This window comes from Alligator mississippiensis, chromosome 5 (genome assembly GCF_030867095.1).
Source record: "Alligator mississippiensis isolate rAllMis1 chromosome 5, rAllMis1, whole genome shotgun sequence".
Lineage (NCBI taxonomy): Eukaryota > Metazoa > Chordata > Crocodylia > Alligatoridae > Alligator > Alligator mississippiensis.
Window position 1 is genome coordinate 77,715,517 of NC_081828.1, and position 20,434 is coordinate 77,735,950.

At 46.0% G+C, this 20,434-nt stretch overlaps 1 protein-coding gene across 3 annotated transcripts in view; it reads right to left on the reverse strand.

Moving 5' to 3' along the window:
* MOCOS (molybdenum cofactor sulfurase) overlaps nt 1-20,434 on the reverse strand; it is a 416,196-nt gene that overhangs the window by 65,391 nt on the left and 330,371 nt on the right. The window lies entirely within an intron of this gene.

The following is a 20,434-nucleotide window of genomic DNA, read 5'->3' on the forward strand; positions in this document are numbered from 1 at the left end:
GTTGGGACATGCTTAATGAACCTAACATGAATAGGTTCATTAAAATCGGTAAGGCTAATCGCAGACTCAAGGTTGAATGTGTCTTTGCATGATTGGCACCTTACTAATCTGCAGCTGAATGGAAACACAAAACACAAAATAGCAGGTGCCTCTCCATGACAGTGGGGATGGAGGGAACTTCTCTTCAATTAAAGGTGCTTTGTGCAGCACAGAGAATGACTTCTTTGCTCAAGGATCGTCCTTTTGGTTGTTTTTGTACATCCTCTGGCATCATGAGGTCATGCTCTATGACCAGTGCTCTCCTAATTGCTACTGCACTGAAATTAGCATCTAATTTCCCTAACACATCTACATCCCATAGAACAGAGGCATAACTAGCAATTTTGGCACCAGGGGCAGAGGTGCTAGAGAGTGGGAGGTGGACTGGGGAAAGTGCTGAGTGCTTGAGAGTCCCTCAAAGACCTTCTCTGCTGTTACCATGGCATGGATTCCTTGGGGGCTTCTTTTCTGGTACGATCTCTAAATCAGCATCTGAGTCTGGTGCCCCCCTTGCCAAGCCCTAACTATTTTTTCATGCATTGAAATATTTCTAAAAGTACCAGGAAAAATACTAAATAGTTAATGGGTACAGATATAATAATTATCAATGAATAATTGAGATGAATAAATTATGTGAAGAATGACAGAGAATGAATGTGTAGGTGGCCAGGGGAAACAGCAAACATATCTGCCTGGGTATTAACTGAAGCTGATTTTGAAGAGCAATAACAGCAGCTGTAAGAACAGTAGATGACATGGACTGTTTGTGTTTATTTCCATTATAGGAGTGACTAAAGGCCTCAGTCAGGACTGGGACTCAGTTGGAAGAAAGGACATGCAGACATTCATATATAAGACTGGAGCTTGGTTGACCTGCATTCAAGTCTCTGCTTCACCACAAACTTCCTGTATAACCTTAAGCTAGGTGTTCTCAAACTTTGTGATACCACGACTCTGTAAAGTAATATATAAATGTATGTAACCCCCATGATTAAAGCTATTGATTTTGCACTCATTCTCAATCACACACAGTCAATTGAACTGTTGACAGATAAATAGTGAGCTCCACTAACCTGTACATGCCGAGATTAGAAAACAAAAGAGACACTTCCAATGTGGGCGAGTCCAAAAACACGTGCGTCACTGCTGGGGGAGGGAAGCAGGCAGAGTGTTTGCACTTTGGAAAGGGAAGAGAAGTTTGGACCCCCTTTTAAGTTGCTCGCGATGCTCCGGGGGGCAACTATAGGCCAGTCAGTCTCACCTCCATCCTTGGCAAAGTCTTTGAAAAAATTATCAAGGCTCACATTTGTGAGAGCCCAGCAGGACATATTATGCTGAGGGGAAATCAGCACGGGTTCATGGCAGGCAGATCGTGCCTGACCAATCTAGTCTCTTTTTATGACCAGGTTACGAAATGCCTGGACACAGGAGGAGGGGTGGATGTCGTATACTTGGACTTCAGGAAGGCCTTCGATACGGTATCCCACCCCATACTGGTGAATAAGTTAAGAGGCTGTGACTTGGATGACTACACAGTCCGGTGGGTGGCAAATTGGCTGGAGGGTCGCACCCAGAGAGTCGTGGTAGATGGGTCGGTTTCAACCTGGAAGGGTGTGGGCAGTGGGGTCCCGCAGGGCTCGGTCCTTGGACCGATACTCTTTAATGTCTTCATCAGTGACTTGGACGAGGGAGTGAAATGTACTCTGTCCAAGTTTGCAGATGACACAAAGCTATGGGGAGAAGTGGACACGCCGGAGGGCAGGGAACAGCTGCAAGCAGACCTGGACAGGTTGGACAAGTGGGCAGAAAACAACAGAATGCAGTTCAACAAGGAGAAATGCAAAGTGCTGCACCTAGGGAGGAAAAATGTCCAGCACACCTACAGCCTAGGGAATGACCTGCTGGGTGGCACAGAGGTGGAAAGGGATCTTGGAGTCCTAGTGGACTCCAAGATGAACATGAGTTGGCAGTGTGACGAAGCCATCAGAAAAGCCAATGGCACTTTATTGTGCATCAGCAGATGCATGACAAATAGGTCCAAGGAGGTGATACTTCCCCTCTATCGGGCACTGGTCAGACCGCAGTTGGAGTACTGCGTGCAATTCTGGGCACCGCAATTCAAGAGGGATGCGGATAATCTGGAGAGGGTCCAGAGAAGGGCCACTCGTATGGTTAAGGGCCTACAGACCAAGCCCTATGAGGAGAGACTAGAGAAACTGGACCTTTTCAGCCTCCACAAGAGAAGGTTGAGAGGCGACTTTGTGGCTGCCTATAAGTTCATCACGGGGGCACAGAAGGGAATAGGTGAGTATTTATTCACCAAGGCGCCCCAGGGGGTTACAAGAAATAATGGCCATAAGCTAGCAGAGAGCAGATTTAGATTGGACATTAGGAAGAACTTCTTCACAGTTCGAGTGGCCAAGGTCTGGAACGGGCTCCCAAGGGAGGTGGTGCTCTCCCCTACCCTGGGGGTCTTCAAGAGGAGGTTAGATGAGTATCTAGCTGGGGTCATCTAGACCCAGCACTCTTTCCTGCTTATGCAGGGGGTCAGACTCGATGATATATTGAGGTCCCTTCCGACCCTAGCATCTATGAATCTATGAACCCACTGTTTGAGAACCCCTGCCTTAGGCAATTTCCATAATCTCTCTGTGCTACCATTTTCCATCAGCTAAACAGGGAAAATAGCATTTTCCCTGCCTTGCAGAGCTGCTGTGAGGATAAATATGGTATAGATTATAAGGTTCTCCTTAGATGCCACTGATCTCAGGGGAGGCAAAATCCATGGTTTTAAATATGCTGAGGTTTTTGCCTCCTGGCCCATCAGCAGCAAGTGGTGGGGCTGCCAGGGCCCTTTCACCAATCACAGGTGCAGGGGGCCATGGCGAAACCAGGAAGATTAAACGAGCCGCTGCAAGGTACACTTCCACTGTGATTTTGGTAGGTCCCTCCTCATAAGTATCTAACAGTAGGCAAGGCATACACCAACAGTTGAATGTGATAAATTCTAAACATTTTTGCTTTATATTTCAAAATAAAACTCCAGAATAGAAATGTTTATGATTTTCAAGCTCAATTTTCTAAGTACTGACATGGTGAATCTATGATTTCCTCCAAAAATACACCAATGTAAACATATAAGTTTAATTTTTGAGCTGTCTTAGGCTGTTTGTAGACAACACTTTAAAGAGGGTTTAAAGCAACTTAAATGCCTTTTGCACCACTTTAATGGCACTGCTGTTTGCATGAGTTTGCAAATTTGGCAGTGTATCGAGCATTAATTCCAGCCATTGTAGCAAATTCAGTGGTGTAATGCGCCTTAAATGTCTTTGGGACGCATCAAATGACTTTGGGGTGTTGCAAAGTAAAATGCCTCCCTGAAAAGTAAAACACCTCCGAGGAGTTTTAGTTTCCTACCCTACAGCCACAGAGGGAAGCACCGGGCTCCGTGTGGCTCAGGGGGTCTGCAAGCTGACCATGGAGGCAGTGCGACAGCAGCCCAGGAAGGCAGGCTTCACAGAAAGAAAAAAAGAAGTGGCGAGCCTAATTTTTTTTTTCCCCAGAGCCTGCCTGCCTGCTTGAGTTGTGTAGGAGTCTTCCCTCCATGGCTGCGGTGCCCCTCAGGACTGCCTGAGCTGGGTGCCTGCTGGCGGGTGCTGCCTGGAGTGGGGCTGGTGTTGCTGCGGAGGGAAGCACCAGCCCCTCTCCGCAGCTCAGGGACAACTCTGCTTGCCAGCAGCTTTCTTTCCCCTCCTCACCAGTGGAGAGGCAGGTAAGGATTGGGCTCCAAACGGGTGTACACAACATGGGGGTTTACTTTGCCCTGAATTGAAACTTTTTTTAAAAAAAACACTGTTTTAATTGAGGGCAAAGTAAACCCCCATGTTGTCTACAAATGGATTACATCTAGAAATAAATTTAAAAAAAAATCGAATATCATAATATAGGCTAATAGCCTTATCAATGTCGGATTTGTATACCAGGAGTGAATAATACAGTGGTTAGATCAGGGGACTGGAAGTTAGGATTTCCTGACCTACTCCTCTTAAGTTTGCCAAATTTGTCCATAATAAAACTAAGGTCTTTTGACAGCCGTCACATTCCATTGTCACAACTGCTTAAAGGATCAATCCCTGAATTAGAGTTTAGTGCAACGTTAAATTAAACTATGTTGATATTTGTCCACAGTGGACACAATCCAAATGAAATTTGGCACACGTAAAGATGTTAGAGCCCTTTCACATGTTGGACAAGATGTTTTTTTGCAAGCATGCTAGGTGAACTATTTGATTCTCAGAATGTTTCATGTTTCCAGTGTAGAAGAGTGATTGCATCTGTGTCAAATGGGCACAGAAAGGTTGGAAGACACTTTCAGAATGAAACAGGGATCCCTTTTATACTGACTCGATATACCTATACTTAACAAGATGTAAGACTAGACAAATTGATTCCACAAACAGCCTGTTATAACAGTAAAGATATTTTAAAATGTAATTAACTGTCTTTTAATTGGTCTGTTTACATGCTCAACATTGCTATTTATGTAGGATATAAATGCTAAAACCAGAAAACTACCCACCCCTTGTATCTTAGTGTATAGCAGCTTGCACATGAATTTGAGGCACTTGAAATGCCAAGATTGCCTTGTGATATCTCTGTTTACATTGTATTTACTATTTTGGGGTTACATATTTGATCTGGGGTATGTTCTACAGTTTATACTGACTTACACAAGTATCCTTATTATAACATTTCATAATGTTAGCTATACAGAGAAAAGGTAAAATTCTCAAAATCACTGAAGTGATTTAAAAGCCCAAGTAACTTTGGTCCAGCTTTTTACATGGAAATTTAGGCAGTTGTTCCCAGTGGGATTCAGACACCTAAATATCTTAAAATTTTGGTCACTGACATTAGGTCAGCCCTAGATAGGATGGAGATGATTTTAATGACATTCCACATGGAACTAGTGGATCCTTTTACACAGACTTTAAAACACCAAACAATACGTAACAGGAGTCTTAAATAGAGGAACAGGCAAAAATGGGTATGAACAGAGCCACACTTCTATTATTCATGTAGCAATAGCTGTAACCCTCATGTTGGTAAAGTAAGAGGACCCTAATCATGATAGGGATCTTGATGCCATAATGTACTATTACAGAGTATGGTTGAGAGGCATCTCAGCACTCTTACTGGTCTTCTAGTGTCTGTGGACTCAGTTGCTGCGAGCCTTCTTTCTTGCTCGGCTGCTACACCTTTGAAGGTCTCTTGGGAATCTGTGTCAGGAGATGGCTCACTTCACCCAAAGTACCACAGACCCCGTGATTCTCACAGCACTAGGTGTCTGGTGGACTTTACTCATGGTTATTAAAGATGTTATTAAAAATGTTATGCCGTGTCACATCAGTGGGCCTCAGCCCTAGTTTCATCTCAGGCCACTCTAGGCCCATATGTCCCATGTTGGACCTTAGTCTTCACAGTTTCCACCCTGAATTTAAAATGATCTCCCAAAAAATTAGATTCTATACATGGAAAATGTATGAATTTATTACAATTTTCCATGTACAGAATATAATTATTGGAGGATCTTTTTAAATTTATCCCCATTACCACTGCAACAGGGAAAGCAGTGGTAGCAGGGCAAGTGGTATGTTGGGGGTGGGGAACACAGTGGGTATGGTGGTTGGGGGGCATACAGTTGGGCAGGTTGGGGGTGGGGAAGTGATGGGGGAAGCAGTGGGACATACAGCAGCTGTGGCTCCAGCCCAACCCAGGGTTGGAGCTGGAGCTTGAGCCAGAGCCATAGTAGCTGCCTACACCCTCTTCCCCCATACCATGTACTTGATTCCAAGATGAAAGATGTTAAATGGGGGGAAAAAACCTTGTCTTGAAACTGAGTAAATATGCTACATTTTTCTTTGTATCCTATTGACAACTATAGATTTAGCTCACCTGAATAAGTCACTCCTTTCTGTGTAAGTATATGCAGGTCATTATGTACACTGCAATAGTTTATTATGGGTATATCTACAATACATCCCCAGGGTATCCCAACAACATTTTTGAGAACATTGTGGTTGCTTGCTCCTGATAAACCCAGAAATGTGGCAGTGACACAGCTCTGGGACTTTCTCCTCTGGTTGTTCTTGGGATCTTGGTCTCTGACATACCTCAGAGTCGTGGCTGGGGAAAACCCTAAAGTGTGTTCAACTGGTAGGTTTCTGGGTTTGGTGCGTGGGAGTGATAGTAGTGCATGGGAGCATCCCTACATGGCCTTACCAGAGATGCAGTGGATGAAAACTTGGGGCAGCTCTCTCACTGCTGCTTCATAGTGCAGCAGCATTCCTCTGAAGTTTTTAGAATGCATTGCTTCTGGTAGCTGTGCAAGAAGTTACCAGGAAACACTGACATTAAAATACGTTAGAAAAACAACTTTCTTGACTGAGCAAAAAAACATTGTGCTTCAGAAAACAAAGCAGCAAGATTATGCTGAGATGGGTACTGTGCCATAATTTTCATTACAACTGCTGGATGTGACCCAAATAACTATTCATCTCCTGATTGGCAAGCTTAGTGAAAAATCAACCCCCCAAATCTCTATTTATGTTTAGTGCTTTCGATTGAGTACAGTATTTGAGATATGTTTCTTGAATCAAAGCTATAGTAAAAGGCATCCGTTGAGAGAGACTGTTGTGGTGCCATTAACTTTGTTTTGTCAGGAGACTTCAATCTGGGAATGGTGACATTTTTGTGAGTTATTTTTTCATTTAGATGAGAAAAGTTGTCATCCTGACATAACAAGGTTTGCCATGCTTCTAGTGACTTGTGGGTAGATCTATCATTCAGTTAATGATGACAAGCAAGGCAAAATAATGACAGTTATTTTACTGCTGAATGTGTTCAGCCTTTGCTTTGGTTTGCTCAGTGTATTGAAAGCTTTAATACAAATTGATAATCTTTGTAAAAAAAAACCCTTCTCGCTGCTTTAACCATCTTGCTTTTAGAATTAGAGTAGGTTTAAAGACTGAGTTGCTATACCTTGAGTCCAGGACATGTTTAGCTCTAGATTTCTTTTTCTGTCATTGTCAAAGAAATCGTCATTATTCTAGAATGCAGGATCTGAGCTTTTATTCATATGAGCATGAATCAGGGTTCAGAGGGAAAACTTTACAACTTAAGACAAAACCCTCCTCAAATAATGCTCTTGAGTGATTTATGTTAATCTGAGATTAGAATAGCTCAAGGATTATTAGAACACCAACAAATGACATCAAAATAGAAAACAGAGAATTATTTGTAAGTGAAAGATATGTTAGGTATATCCTTTAGGTTAAGTACAGACATTCAGGGGGAAGTTAAATTGATTCAAAATGGCTGCCTGGTATTAGGTAATTCAGGATGGGGGAGTTAGTGGGGGGTTGGGAGCTTGCCAGGGGATGGGGAGAGGTGTGACCCATAGGTAGGATGGGGAGGCAGATATGATCTGCAGGTGGGGTAGGCAAGGCTGATGTAACCCATAAGTGGGGTGGACAGAGCCGACATGGCCTGTGGGTGGGGTGTGTGGGGCCAGCGTGACCCATGGTTGGGTTGGGTGGGGCAGGTGTGACCCACAGGTAGGGTGGGTGGGGCCATCATGACATTCAGGCAGGGTAGGCAGGACAGGTGTGACCTACAGGTGGGGTGGGCAGGGCCAGCATGACCCATGGGTGGGACCAGCACAACCCACAGATGGGGTGGGCAGGACCAGTGTGACCCATGTGGGGTGGGGCACAGGTGCTACCCATGGGTTCATACCTCCCAACCCTCCCTCTCCCAATACTTACTTGATTACTTTTGGCAATGGTGAACACTGATAAAAGCAGCTGCATCCCTAGTGGCTTGTGGGACAGGGTTTGACAGGGTTGGTTGGTTATGGGGAGTAGAGCAACAGGCCAGGGGGGCAAAAAAATAGCCCACTGTGGGAGGGGTGTGTGAAAAGAGTAGCCCCAGGGCTGAGACTAGTAGCTGGGTTTTCCCAGCCTCAGGGCTGTGCAGGGAAATTGTATAGAAGTTCCATGCACTGGTTTGGCCTACATTGAATACATTTGATGCTACATGGATCTAGATTTATCTTAAACCTGGTTCTGCAACTTTTAGACAAGTTTATGTGCATGGAACTTCTGTACAGTTTACAGGTTTAGACTGATTGCTGGTCACTGAGACTGGGTCTGTAAGTGTAAGATCAGCACTGGAATGAGCTAAATTAAATTGGATTGACATTCTGAACCTGATTTAACCTCCCCAAATGTCTGTATTTAGCCTTAGTATTAACCAAACAGAGCTCCATTATAAACCTATAGGAAAAAAATTCACAAGACTATCCTGCAATTTGTATTCATGCGATACATTCCTTCCATTACAACCGCCTGGATTACTTGAATGAGTTGAGGTTGAAAGTCCCTATGTCCTTTGAACAAATGTTTGAATTTCCTTGGACATATGCTGTTAGGTCTCACTGCCCAACTCTACCTGAAAAATACTACTTAGGCTGCTAAGTTAATCTCTTTCAGTAGTGTTATCATATAGCAAAGTAAATAGTAAACAAACCATCTGTTAGAGTTGGTTTAAATGAAAAAAGGCCTTATTTAAATAAAATGCATTTAAATAATTGCCACAAGGAACAATAATAGGTTTAAAACTATAGGTCATGAAATAGCGTTTGCCACTGAGGTAACGATACCAGATGCTGACTTTAAGGAGCCAGGGATGTGTTCATCAATAAAAGCATGGAAGTGTAAAAAGTGTTAACAGTAGTGTTTCAGTGGTTCCCTAGGTCTTATATTTAGAGCTGCTGTGATTTGGCCTCTCATAGTTTGACAATAACAATTAAATTGCAAATATATATACAATACACATATTCTGCTTATGTGGGTGAGGGAGTGGGGCATTTCTATCGATCCTAGAGGGAACGTGCCGGTAACTTAGACACCAAATAGACCAACAGTCCTTCTTGGCAGCTAGTCCTTAGCGGCCATTCCCTTTTCTGAATTGCTTTGCTTTGGGCCTGATTCTGTGGGGTGCTATGCACCTCATAAGATGTAATGAATACCTTTCAGTGTCTCTTGCCTTCAATGGAAGGTGAAGATGCCCATCAGCTTCAAAGGCTGGAGCCCTTGTGCTTTTAACAGAGAAGGAAATAGTAGGAAAATAACACACCTGTTTGGTTTTTTTGGTTAAGATTTTTATAGTTATCCAAATTATTGTTTTTCTGAGCTGATTTTTGTTGCAGCTACAGTCTGCTTCCTTGTGAAACTTTCTTCCATGATGGCATTTGTTTTGATGACAACCCATTTTAGATGGACTTTTATATGGTATTTTTTTGCTGTATTTCAACGAAAGCCAAGTAGGGTCAGGAAACAGATCCAAAGGGAAATCCAAAGTCAGAGTCTCGGGATAGAACCAAACCGGGGTCAGGAACCAGGAAAAGTATTGGATACAGGAACCAGAAGGCATGCCACAGCAGACTGTTAGCTGGCCTGAACTAAATGGGGAGGTTGAGTTCCTGGCAGTCAGTCAGGAAGCCGACTTATGGCTGCCTAGGCAATTAGTTAGCTCAGGCTGTGCTGCCTGCTATGGTCCCTGACACACTACAGTTCTATGAATAGGCTATACAGCGTAATCATTACTGCAAGTAGACCTGAAACATATGATAGTAAGAATTTGTGTACCATATCGCCTTATTTTTTTTTTATCAATTTGCCATTTTAACTAAAAGAGCGAAAGATCCACTTCAATAAGTTCCTTTAAAAATCCCAGCCTAAAGGAATGGACAGAGTTTATAGCACTTCAAGCAACTTTAAAATGCTACAAAAATTGAGTGGACAGGTAATACAAAAGACTACCATGCAACAAGACAGCCCAAACCATATAAAAATGACCCTGGATGAAACAGGGATGACTTTGAAATGCTTCACCATGATGTGCTAGTTGGGAGGCAATTGTACATGTATAGGCTACTGAAGTGCTACAAAATAAAAGTACTTCCAAAGAAGGGAGACTTTGAAGTGCTTTTTATTTCTGTCTGTCCATACTTTCAGTACTCCTCGAAGAATCCAGTTCCACTGCTACTGTTGAAACAAGTGGTCTCTAATCATGTGAATGGTTCCATTAAACAAAATTATTCATACGAGTCAAGACTAGACCCATAAACCGAGAGATGGAAAAAAAAGCCACTCATAATTCAAGAAGGCTCACCACAATAGTAGGTTTTCCCCATGAGGAATAGCAATTGTATTATCATGCAGGAATTTTGGAAGCAGTGTGTTTCTGGAGTTGGGGTGTTAGATAGATTTGCTCATCACAAGTATTTAACTGTCTGGTTATAAAACTGCCTTCAGAACACTCTTCTGCTAATCAGCTGGTAAATTAATTCACTGATTTATGGCATGAAATTCGAGAGAAAGTCAGTTAGCTCCTTCTGTCACCCAACTTTTGACTGTGAAATGTCATTGCTGCCAAGGATGCATACTTAATTTTGTTTAATATAATTTAATCCAGAAGTAGGTCAGAAAAGAAATCATCACTTGTTTTCAAATTGTTTAGAGAAAAAAATCACATCTTAATTCAGAACTGAGACATTAAACTGATTTAACTAGATAGTTTTTGGATAATCTAGTGTACAAAATATATGCTTCTCTATTCTAAGGTATTTATTTCAAGTTAGTCCACATATTACATCATCAAGTTCATCATCTACCCATATTATATATTTTCTACAGTCTGGCATCTTCTACAGTCCAAGCTAATTGCAAAGTGGCTGTAAAACACTTGGAATCAACCTGCCAACAGTTTACATCCAACTCAGCACTCACTATAGCCCCCCCAAAAAGGAATGGTACAAGGCAGTGGAGATTCACACTTGAAGGCCCAAATGATATTTTGCTAAAGAGCTACTTCTGTGTCCAAATGTAGATTTGTAGGAGGGATCTTTGTGGCTCACACAGATTTTAGGCAAGGTTACTTATGGCTCTGACCAGCTCATGGCTTAGTTCAGGGATGGGTAAAATACAGCCCGTGGGCTGGATCTAGCCCACGAGGCCATTCTATCTGGCCTACAGAGCCCCTAAAAAATTTAGAAAATTAATATTTATCTGGCTGTAGTTCCTGTCAAAAATGATAGGAACCAAGAGCATTAGGACCCAGGGGAAGCTCGGCGGGTTCCCACAACAGCAGGGCCCACCGCCGGAAGCCCCAGCAGGGACTTCTGGCCTGGGAGCATGTGGCTGCCCCAGTGCTGCCAGAACCTCAGGTAAGGGGGAAGTGGGGGGAAGGGCAGGGGAGGGCCTCGGGCAGGGAAGGAGCCCGGGGAAAAGTGGCCCGGGGAGCCCTGCTCAGCACAGGGGGGAAAAGTGTCCCCATGCCTGCCCTGTGGCCAGGGCCCATGCTGCAGCTGCTCATAGCCCGCATGGGGCTGCCTTTGCCTGCTCTGGACAACCCGGTGGGTTACGAGCTGCTGCAGCAGGGAGTGCCAGCCACGGGGTGGATGAGGGGCCACTTTTCCCTATGATCAGCTTTTCCCCGGGCTCCTTCCCAGCCCGGAGGAAAGTGGCCCCTCTCTTGCCCTGTGGCTGGCACCCTGCGCTGCAGCTGCTCGCAGCCCACATGGGGCTGTCTGGGCCACCAGGCATGGGGCAGGCAGGGGCCACTTTCCCCTCCACCGCGCTCAGCACTACCTTGTAATCCGGCTCCTCTGACAGCCTGGGCCCCATGCCAGTTCCGGCCTCACCCACTGGGGCTGTGTGCAGTGGCAGCAGCTGCGGCCCCCCCCACCCTTCCTCACTTGCCATGCCGGGCAGTGTTTGCCACTGCTGCCTGTGGGCTGCCCAGTGCTTGAGCTCCAGGCAGGCAGCAGCAGCCAACACTGCCCAGTGCAGCAAATGGGTGTGGGGGGGGAGCCACAGCTGCTGCCACCAACTGGCAAACCCAGAGCCAGCTTGGAGTCCAGGCTGGCAGTGGGGCTAGGTTACAAGCTGGTGCTGAGCATGGGGAAAAGTGGCCCCTCACTCGTACCATGGTCAGCATCCTGCACTATAGCCGCTTGCAGCCCACGTGGGGCTGCCTGTCCCTGCTGCAGACAGCCCCACGTGGGCTGCAAGCGCCTGCAGCAGGGAGCACTGGCCATGGCGTGGGCAAGGAACCGCTTTTTTCTGCACTCAGCACCAGCATCTTCCCTGCTGGTGAGCAGGGGGTTTCATAGATTCATAGATTGTAGAGTCGGAAGGGACCACAATGGATCATTGTGTCCGACCCCCTGCCCCTGGCAGGAAAGAGGACCAAGGTCAGATGACCCCAACAAGGTGACTATCTAGCCTCTTCTTGAAGACCTCCAAGCTAGGTGATAGTACCACCTCTTTTGGAAGCCCATTCCAGATCCTGGCCACCCTTACTGTGAAAAATTTCTTCCTAATATCTAACTTAAATCCACTCTCAACTAGTTTACACCTGTTATTCCTAGTCACTCCCTGGGGCACCCTAGTAAAGAGCATGTCACCTATTCCCCCTTGACCTCCCCTAATAAATTTATAGGTGGCCACAAGATCTCCCCTCAGCCGTCTCTTGTGAAGGCTGAAGAGATTCAGCTCTCTCAACCTCCCCCTATAGGGTCTTTCCCGAAGGCCACTAATCATGCGAGTGGCCCTCCTCTGGACCCTCTCCAGATTCCCCGCGTCCCTCTTGAAGTGCGGTGCCCAAAACTGGACACAGTACTCCAGCTGCAGCCTGACCAGTGCTGCATAGAGGGGGAGCATCACTTCCTTTGATCTATTAGTTATGCACCAGCTAATGCACGGCAAGGTGCGATTGGCCTTGTTGATGGCCTCGTTACACTGCTGGCTCGTGTTCATCTTGGAGTCAATTATAACTCCAAGATCCCTCTCTGCCTCCGAGCTGCTGAGAAGGACACTCCCCAACCTATAGGTGTGCTGGGGGTTCCTCCTTCCCAGGTGGAGTACCTTACATTTATCTTTATTAAATTGCATCCTATTTCTCTCTGCCCATTGATCCAACCTGTCCAGGTCGGCCTGAATCTGCTCCCTGCCCTCCGGTGTACTAACTTTGCCCCATAAATTGATATCATCAGTGAACTTGGAGAGGGTGCTCTCCACGCCCTCGTCCAAATCGCTGATGAAGATATTAAATAATATCGGTCCAAGGACTGAACCCTGCGGGACCTCACTGCCCACCTCCCTCCAGGCGAAGAAGGAACCATCCACCACCCCTCTCTGGGTGTGGTTCCTAAGCCAGGTGGCTACCCACCTGACCATGTAGGCGTCCACTCCACAGTCTGCTAGCTTCTGAAAGAGGATAGGGTGCAAAACTGTGTCGAAGGCCTTCCTAAAGTCCAGGAAGATGACATCAGCCTTGGCTCCCACGTCCAGGCAGTGTGTGACCTGGTCATAGAAGGCTACAAGGTTTGTCAGGCAGGATCTACCTGTAACAAACCTGTGCTGGTTTCCCCTCAGCATCGTTTCCCCTGCTGGGCCTTCACAACTGTGTTCTTTGATTATTTTCTCTAGCATTTTCCCAGGAATAGGGTTGGGGCTGTGCGCTGCCCCCCACCTGTACCATGGGGCTGGGGGTAGTGGGTATGAGTGGGCAGGGAGCCAGCCGGAGCACAGGGCCCACACCAGTGTCCCAGGCCCAGTGCCAGCAGGGCCCAGAGCAGGGTGGCAGGAGCTCAGGGTCCCAGCTGGCAGGGGCTCTATGAAGCCGGGCCAGCTTCCCACTCTCCCTGCTGGTGCAGCCCAGCCCAGCACCATAGACCCCTGCCAGTCTGTGCCCCACTTTGGGCCCCACCGGTGCTGGCCCTGGGACATTCATCCCAAGACATTGGGACACTGGTCCCAAGATGGTGACCAAGGGGTGGGGCTACCCATGTGGCCCACAGCAGCCTGCCAAAACTAGGTAAGCAGCCCTCCGCCTGAAATAATTGCCTGCCCCTGGGCTAGAGGGCTAAAAGATGGAGTTAAATAGACAATGGATGGAACAGCATGTCACTAAGGAAGCATACGCCAGAATAGCACAAATGCATGAGGAAATACGAAAAACAAAGGTGGAAAATGAGTTATGACTGGCAATAAATACTAAGTACGTTCCACAAATAAAACAGATGGAAAAGAATGGTCAGGGAAACTGTGGGTCTGTTGCTTAGTGACCAGAGTGAGCTATTCCTTGGAAACATTCTCAGGAAGAAGACAGGACAATCAATTAGATACCTGAACTGTTTATATAGTAATGTGAGAAGCACAGGAACAAATGGGAAGACTTTGAGGTTCTAGTACAAACACAGAATTATGATATAATTTGGATTTTGGAGACATGATGGGATAGTTCAAATGACTGGAGTATGATCATAGCTTGTTTGGGAAGAACAGGCAGGTGAATAAAAGAGGAGGTGTTACCCTATATCGGTGGTTTTCACCCTTTTTTAACAAGTGTACCCCTTCTGTCTCAAAGTTTCAGGTCATGTACCCTTTATATATTTTTCTTGTTTTTTAGGGAGGGAGCAGATCGAGGCCACTGCAATGAGGGAGGGAGTGGGGCTGGGGCTGGGGCAGGGGCATGCGCTGCACAGCTGGGGTGGGGCATGGGACAGAGCCATGAGCAGCTCATCCACAGGTGTGGTGGGGGGGGGTGGCTTCCGCTGCTGCATGCACTCCAGGAGGACATGGTGGGCATGTGGCCCCGGAGCTGTGCACAGGGCAGGGCAGGCTGCTGCTGTGGGCTGGGGTCAGAGAGGCACTGGGTTCTTCTTGGCAGGGGGCTGGACTGGGCTGTGCTTGAAGCATGTGGTGGCAGCACTGGGAGTGGGCGGGGCTATGGAAGGGGCTGCAGCCACCCCAGAATTCACCATAGCCTCCCAGCCCCCCTCCCAGCACAGCCCAGTCCAACACCTTTGCCAGGAAGAGCCTGGTGCTGCCCCGGCCCCAGCCCACAGCAATAGCCTGCCCTGCCTCACGTGTAGATCTGGGGGCACTCGCTCCTCCATGCTCTCCTGGGATGTGTGCAGCAGTAGGAGCTGCTCCCCCCATACCAACCTCCCCATATGAGTTGCTCACTGCTCTATCCTGTGCTCAACCCCGGCTGTGCTCCAGCCCCGGTGTGCCCTAGCCCTAGCCTCACTCCCTCCCTCACAGGAGCGGGGCTATGGGAGGGGCTGCTGCCACTTCAGAATTTGCCATAGCCCCCCCCAACCCAGCTCCCAGTGCCACCACTGCCTGCCCCAAGGTGGATCAGGCCTTCTTTAAACAAGTGACAGAAACTTCCCAATTGTACTACCTTGTTCTCGTAGGGGACTATAATTATTGGGCAATCTGCTGGGAGGGAAACATGGCAATGCACAAGCCGTCCAGCAAATTCCTGGAGAATATTGATAACTTTTTGATATAGATGGTAGAGAGGCCAAGTAGCAGGGAAGCTCTTCTTGACTTGCTGCCCACAGGTTCTGTGGATGGGGGAGAACAGTGGATGTGATATACCTGACTTTATCAAGGCCTTTTACACTATCTCTCATGACATTCTCATTAATAAGCAAAGGAAACACAGACTAAATTAAAGTACTGTATGGTGGGTACATAACTGGTTAGATCATTGTACTCAGTCAGTAGTCATCAATAGCCTAATGTCTAGTTGGGAGGAGTCAAGTGGGGTTATCCAGGGGTCTACTCTGGGTCTGGTACTGTTGTAACATCTTCATTAATTATTTGCAAAATGGGATTGAGTTCATGCTTGGCAAATTTATGAATGACACCAAGTTGGATGGAATTGCAGATACTCTGAAAGGAAGGACTAGGATGAAGGATGACCTGGATAGACTGGGAAAATGGTCAGCAACCAGAACAAATGTAAAGTCCTGAACTTGGGATAAAATAATTACATGTACAAATATATACTAAGGAATGACTGCGTAGGTTGCAGTACTGCAGAGAAGGTCCTGTGGGTTACAGTAGTTCATAAGCAGAATTTGAGCTAACAGCATGCTCTTGGTTTAAAAAAAAAAGGCTAACAGCACACTGGGTGTGCCACTTGCAAATCAAGGAAAGTGATTCTTCCATTCTATTCAGCACTGGTGAGGCCTCACCTGGAGTACTGTGTTCAGTTTTAGGCTCCACAATTTAAGAATGATGTGGATATGCTGGAGAGAGTCCAGTGCAGTGACAAAAATGATAGGGACCTGAGAAGCAAGACTTCTGAGGAAAGTCTGAAAAACCAAAGGTTATTTAGTCTGGAGAGGAGAAGACTGAGGGCAGATTTGATAACAGAAGACTGAGGGGGAATTTAATAATAGTCTTCAAATATTTGAAGGGTGAATGTAAAGAGGATGGTGATTTGCTTTTATGTGTTACCACAGGGGACAGGAGTAGGAGCAATGAACTTAAGCTGCAGCAGAAGAAATTTATGTTGGAGATTAGGAGGAGCTTTCTGACTATGAAGGTGGTCAAGCAGTGCAATGGGCTACATAGGGAAACTGTGGGATCTCCATCCTTGGAAATTTTCAAGAGTAGGTTGGACAGACACTTGACCAGGATGATTTAGTCACAGATAAGCCTGCCTTAAGAAGGGGGCTGGACTAAATGACCTTGTAAGGTTCCTTTTAGCCCTATTTTCCAATGATCTATTAACTGAAGATTTAAAGAAGATGGAACCAATTAGTACTTATTTCACCTCAATGTTCACACACACAGAAAACTCCCCACTCTGACCAAATGACTAGCAGAAATGCAGAATTAGTATAATCAGGGAAGGAGAAATGCTGCAGTTCATGATAAGTAAAGAATCTGCCTAAGAATTTTGGAAAAATCTAAATCAGCAGGTTTGAGGGAATTCATCCCAGCTGAAGAAATCTCAGAGCCTGTGGAAAAATATATTTACAAATTCACAGATGAATGTAGTCAGAGGAGTGGAGAAGGGCTTGATACCTACCATTTAAAGGGCAAGAAAGAAGAGCCTAGGGAATTTTAGATTTTTCAGTGTGGCTTCAATATCTGGAAAGTTACTAAAGCAAATTGTAAAACAGTAAATTTGTGTAAATTTTGCAATTTTGTAAAACAGAAAATATCTGAGGAAAAAGGGGTGATCGTCACTAGTAGCCACAGTGGGTGCTGACAGAAGTGACGTTTGTCATGTGATTGGCCCCTTGAAAGTGCTCTACAGCCTTACCCTGACAGAACTGCATAGCATTTGTCATGCACTTTCAGTTGCATGACAAGTTAACCCTCAATGTAATGAGGGTTCAGATGAAGGTAGTGTAGCCTTCATTAACTTTTGTCTCTACCTTAGGGCTGCACTGATGCAGCCCAGCCCTGCCCCGCCACAGGCGCTGTCTTCAGAATAGAAGGGGGAGAAGGGAGGGGAGGGAGCTCTGGGTTAGGGTTTGCCCAGCCTGAGCTGAAGTGGGGCCGGTAGATTGGAGCCCCTCACCTTGGGGGGTTCCAATCCACCCACCCATGAATGACCGGTGCCTCCTGAGACGGGGGGGCACAGTTTGTGGGTGGCAGCATCGGTAGTAGGGTGGCAAGCAGCAACCACCCACAGAAGCTGGTGGCAGCAGTGGTGGTGGGGGTGCGGGGGAGGGGATTGCAAGCAGCATCCACTTGCAGAAGCTGGTGGTGGCGGCCAATCTCGGGGGAGGCACTTGCCCCCCCCACGAGTTGCCTCTGCACCCACCCCTCCTCCAGCTCAGGCTTGCAAACCCCAGCCCAGAGTTCCCTCTTCCCTTTTTCCCCTCCCATCCTGCAGATAGCACTGAAGCTGGGGGGCAGGTGTAGAGCTAGGGGAGAGAGGCTGCAGACAGGGAGCCTCTCTCTGCTGGATTGGCTCCAAAGTGGAGCTTGATCCCCCCTCCCCAAGTAAACAGTGAATGTCTGTTGGGTCCTGGGGTGGGGAAGGGTGTTGCTGTAACTCCAGTGCTTTCTGTAAAGTGCTAGGAGTTACAGTGGGAAGTTGCACGTCTGTCAGTGCCCTGTGGATTTGTTAAGAACAAATCATGCCTAACCAACTTGATTTCCCTTTCTTTTCTTTTTTTGATAAGGGCACAAGTTTGGTGGATAAAGGGAATGCAGCTGGACTTAAACAGGGCTTTTGATGTGATATTAAATGCCATTCTCATAAGTAAACTTTAGCAATGGGGGAAGGTATAGCTACCATTAGGTGGATACATAATTGGTTGACTTAGCAAGCAAGCAAGGGACCATTATGCATGTACCTGTATCAGAATGGCAAGAGGTCTCAAGCACGGTTCCACAGTTGACTGTTCTGGGTCTGGTGTCATTTAACATTTTACTTTACATTAGTCATTTACTAATGACTTTGATGCAGATGTAGAAAATACACTGATGAAATTGGCAGGCAACATAAACTGGGGAGGGCCCCAAACCTTGTGACAGATAGGATTAAAATTCAATTGGATCTTGATAAATTGGAGAACTAGACAATAAATAACAAATGAAATTCAACAAAGGCATATGTAAAGTGTTACACATGGAGAAGAATAGTTAGATACCCAAATACAGAATGAGAGAGAACTGACTAGGCAATAGCATTGCTGAGAAGGATCTGTGGATTATGGTTGACTCACCATAAACCCAGGTGAGTCAGTTATGTGATGCTGTTAAAAAGGCAGTCAGTGCAATTTGGGCTACATTAATAGAAACACTGCTTGGAGAAAACAGAAGATGACACTTCAGTCTTCACAGAAAAGGTCATCTGCGGGATGATAAGCACAGTTAGCACCAATTACAAGCCATGGTAGACACTCAGCCTGGGGTAGGGAAAGAAAAAGTCAGGTTATTTACATAAGTTGGATGCTTTCAAATCAGAATAGCTTGATTCATCCTACAGTTCTCAAGAAATTAGCTGAGGTAACAGCTGAAACCTCATGTGCCACATCCAGATGAGTGTGGTTGTATGGTATATGGCACTGCAGAAACAGCTGCAGCAGCACATACCACACATTCAGCTGTTCTCCATGCTGCAAGGGAGCAGTGTGTGTTTGTGTGTGTGGGGGGGAAGAGTTGACTCCTGGATACCCAGGGGTCAGAAAAACCCATGCAAAACGCCCAGAGGAGTGGCACCAGTAGGGGCAGTGTGCGCCACTCAAAACCAGAGCCTGGCTGCCCAGAGCCATATTCCAGCTGCTGCCCAGGCTCTAAATGGCAGGATTGCTGCTGCAGCCCCAGAAGGCCCCCAGGATCCCAGCTAAGGCTACTGGGGCCAACCCAGCACTGGCCCCAGCCTCCCCTACCCTACGCAGGGTAACCTGTCATGTGCCAGAGGGCACATGACACAGGAGTTCCCCAGGGACAAGTAGCAGTGGCAAAAAGTGTCCCATTGCTGGTTTTCCCTGGGGAACCAAATGCCCACACTCTTGTGGAGGCAGCCATGGAGGTCAAATGAGGTTCCAGAAACCTGGAAAACAGAAAACACAGGACCTCTCTTTATAAAAGGAGAAAGGACAACCCAGATCAACCAGTTTAACTTTGAAAGATACACTGATTTATAAGAACCTAAAGGATAACAGGGTGATAGAGTAAGGGCAGACACTGATCGTCAGGAGCTAGATTTGCCTAACCAACCCAATTTTCTTCTATGACAAAGTGACAGGCCCTGTGGATAGGGTTAGCAGGGAATGTAATATACCTCAACTTTAGTAAGATTTTTGACAATGTCTCCCACAACATTTTCATACATAATACACTAAGGAAATATAGCCTAGATTAAACTATTATAAGTTGTGTGCAAAACTGGTTGAATAATCATGTTCAATGGGTAGTTATCAACAACTCAGGGTCATGTGTCTTATTAGGAAGTTATCAACTGTGGGTTTACCAGAGGTCTGTTCTGAGTATAGTACTGTTCAGCATCTTCATTAATGACATGGAAGCTCACTTTCATCCTCCTGTTATTAAATTTACAGATGGCACAAAGCTGGGTGAGGTTGCAGGTACATTATAGGACAGGATTAGGATTCAAAAAGATCTTAATTAATTGGAGAAATGGTCTGTAATGAAGTGGATTATAACCAATAAGAACAATAGATGATGTTAAGCTTAGGAAAGAACACTCAAATACACAAATACAAAGTGGATATTGACTGACTAGGCTGCTATTCTGCAGAATAGGACTTGGGGTTCATAGTGGATCACAAGGTGCATGTAAGACTACAGTGTTGTGGCAAAAAAGATAGTTGCATTCAGGGATGTGTTAACATGAGTACTGCATGCAAATTATGGGTAACAAAACTTTTACTCTATTCAGCATCCATGATGCCTGCTGCTATTCTGTGTCCAGTTCTGGGCACTCCACTTAAAGGAAAACATGGACAAATTGGAAAGAATGTAGAGGAGAACAAAAGGTG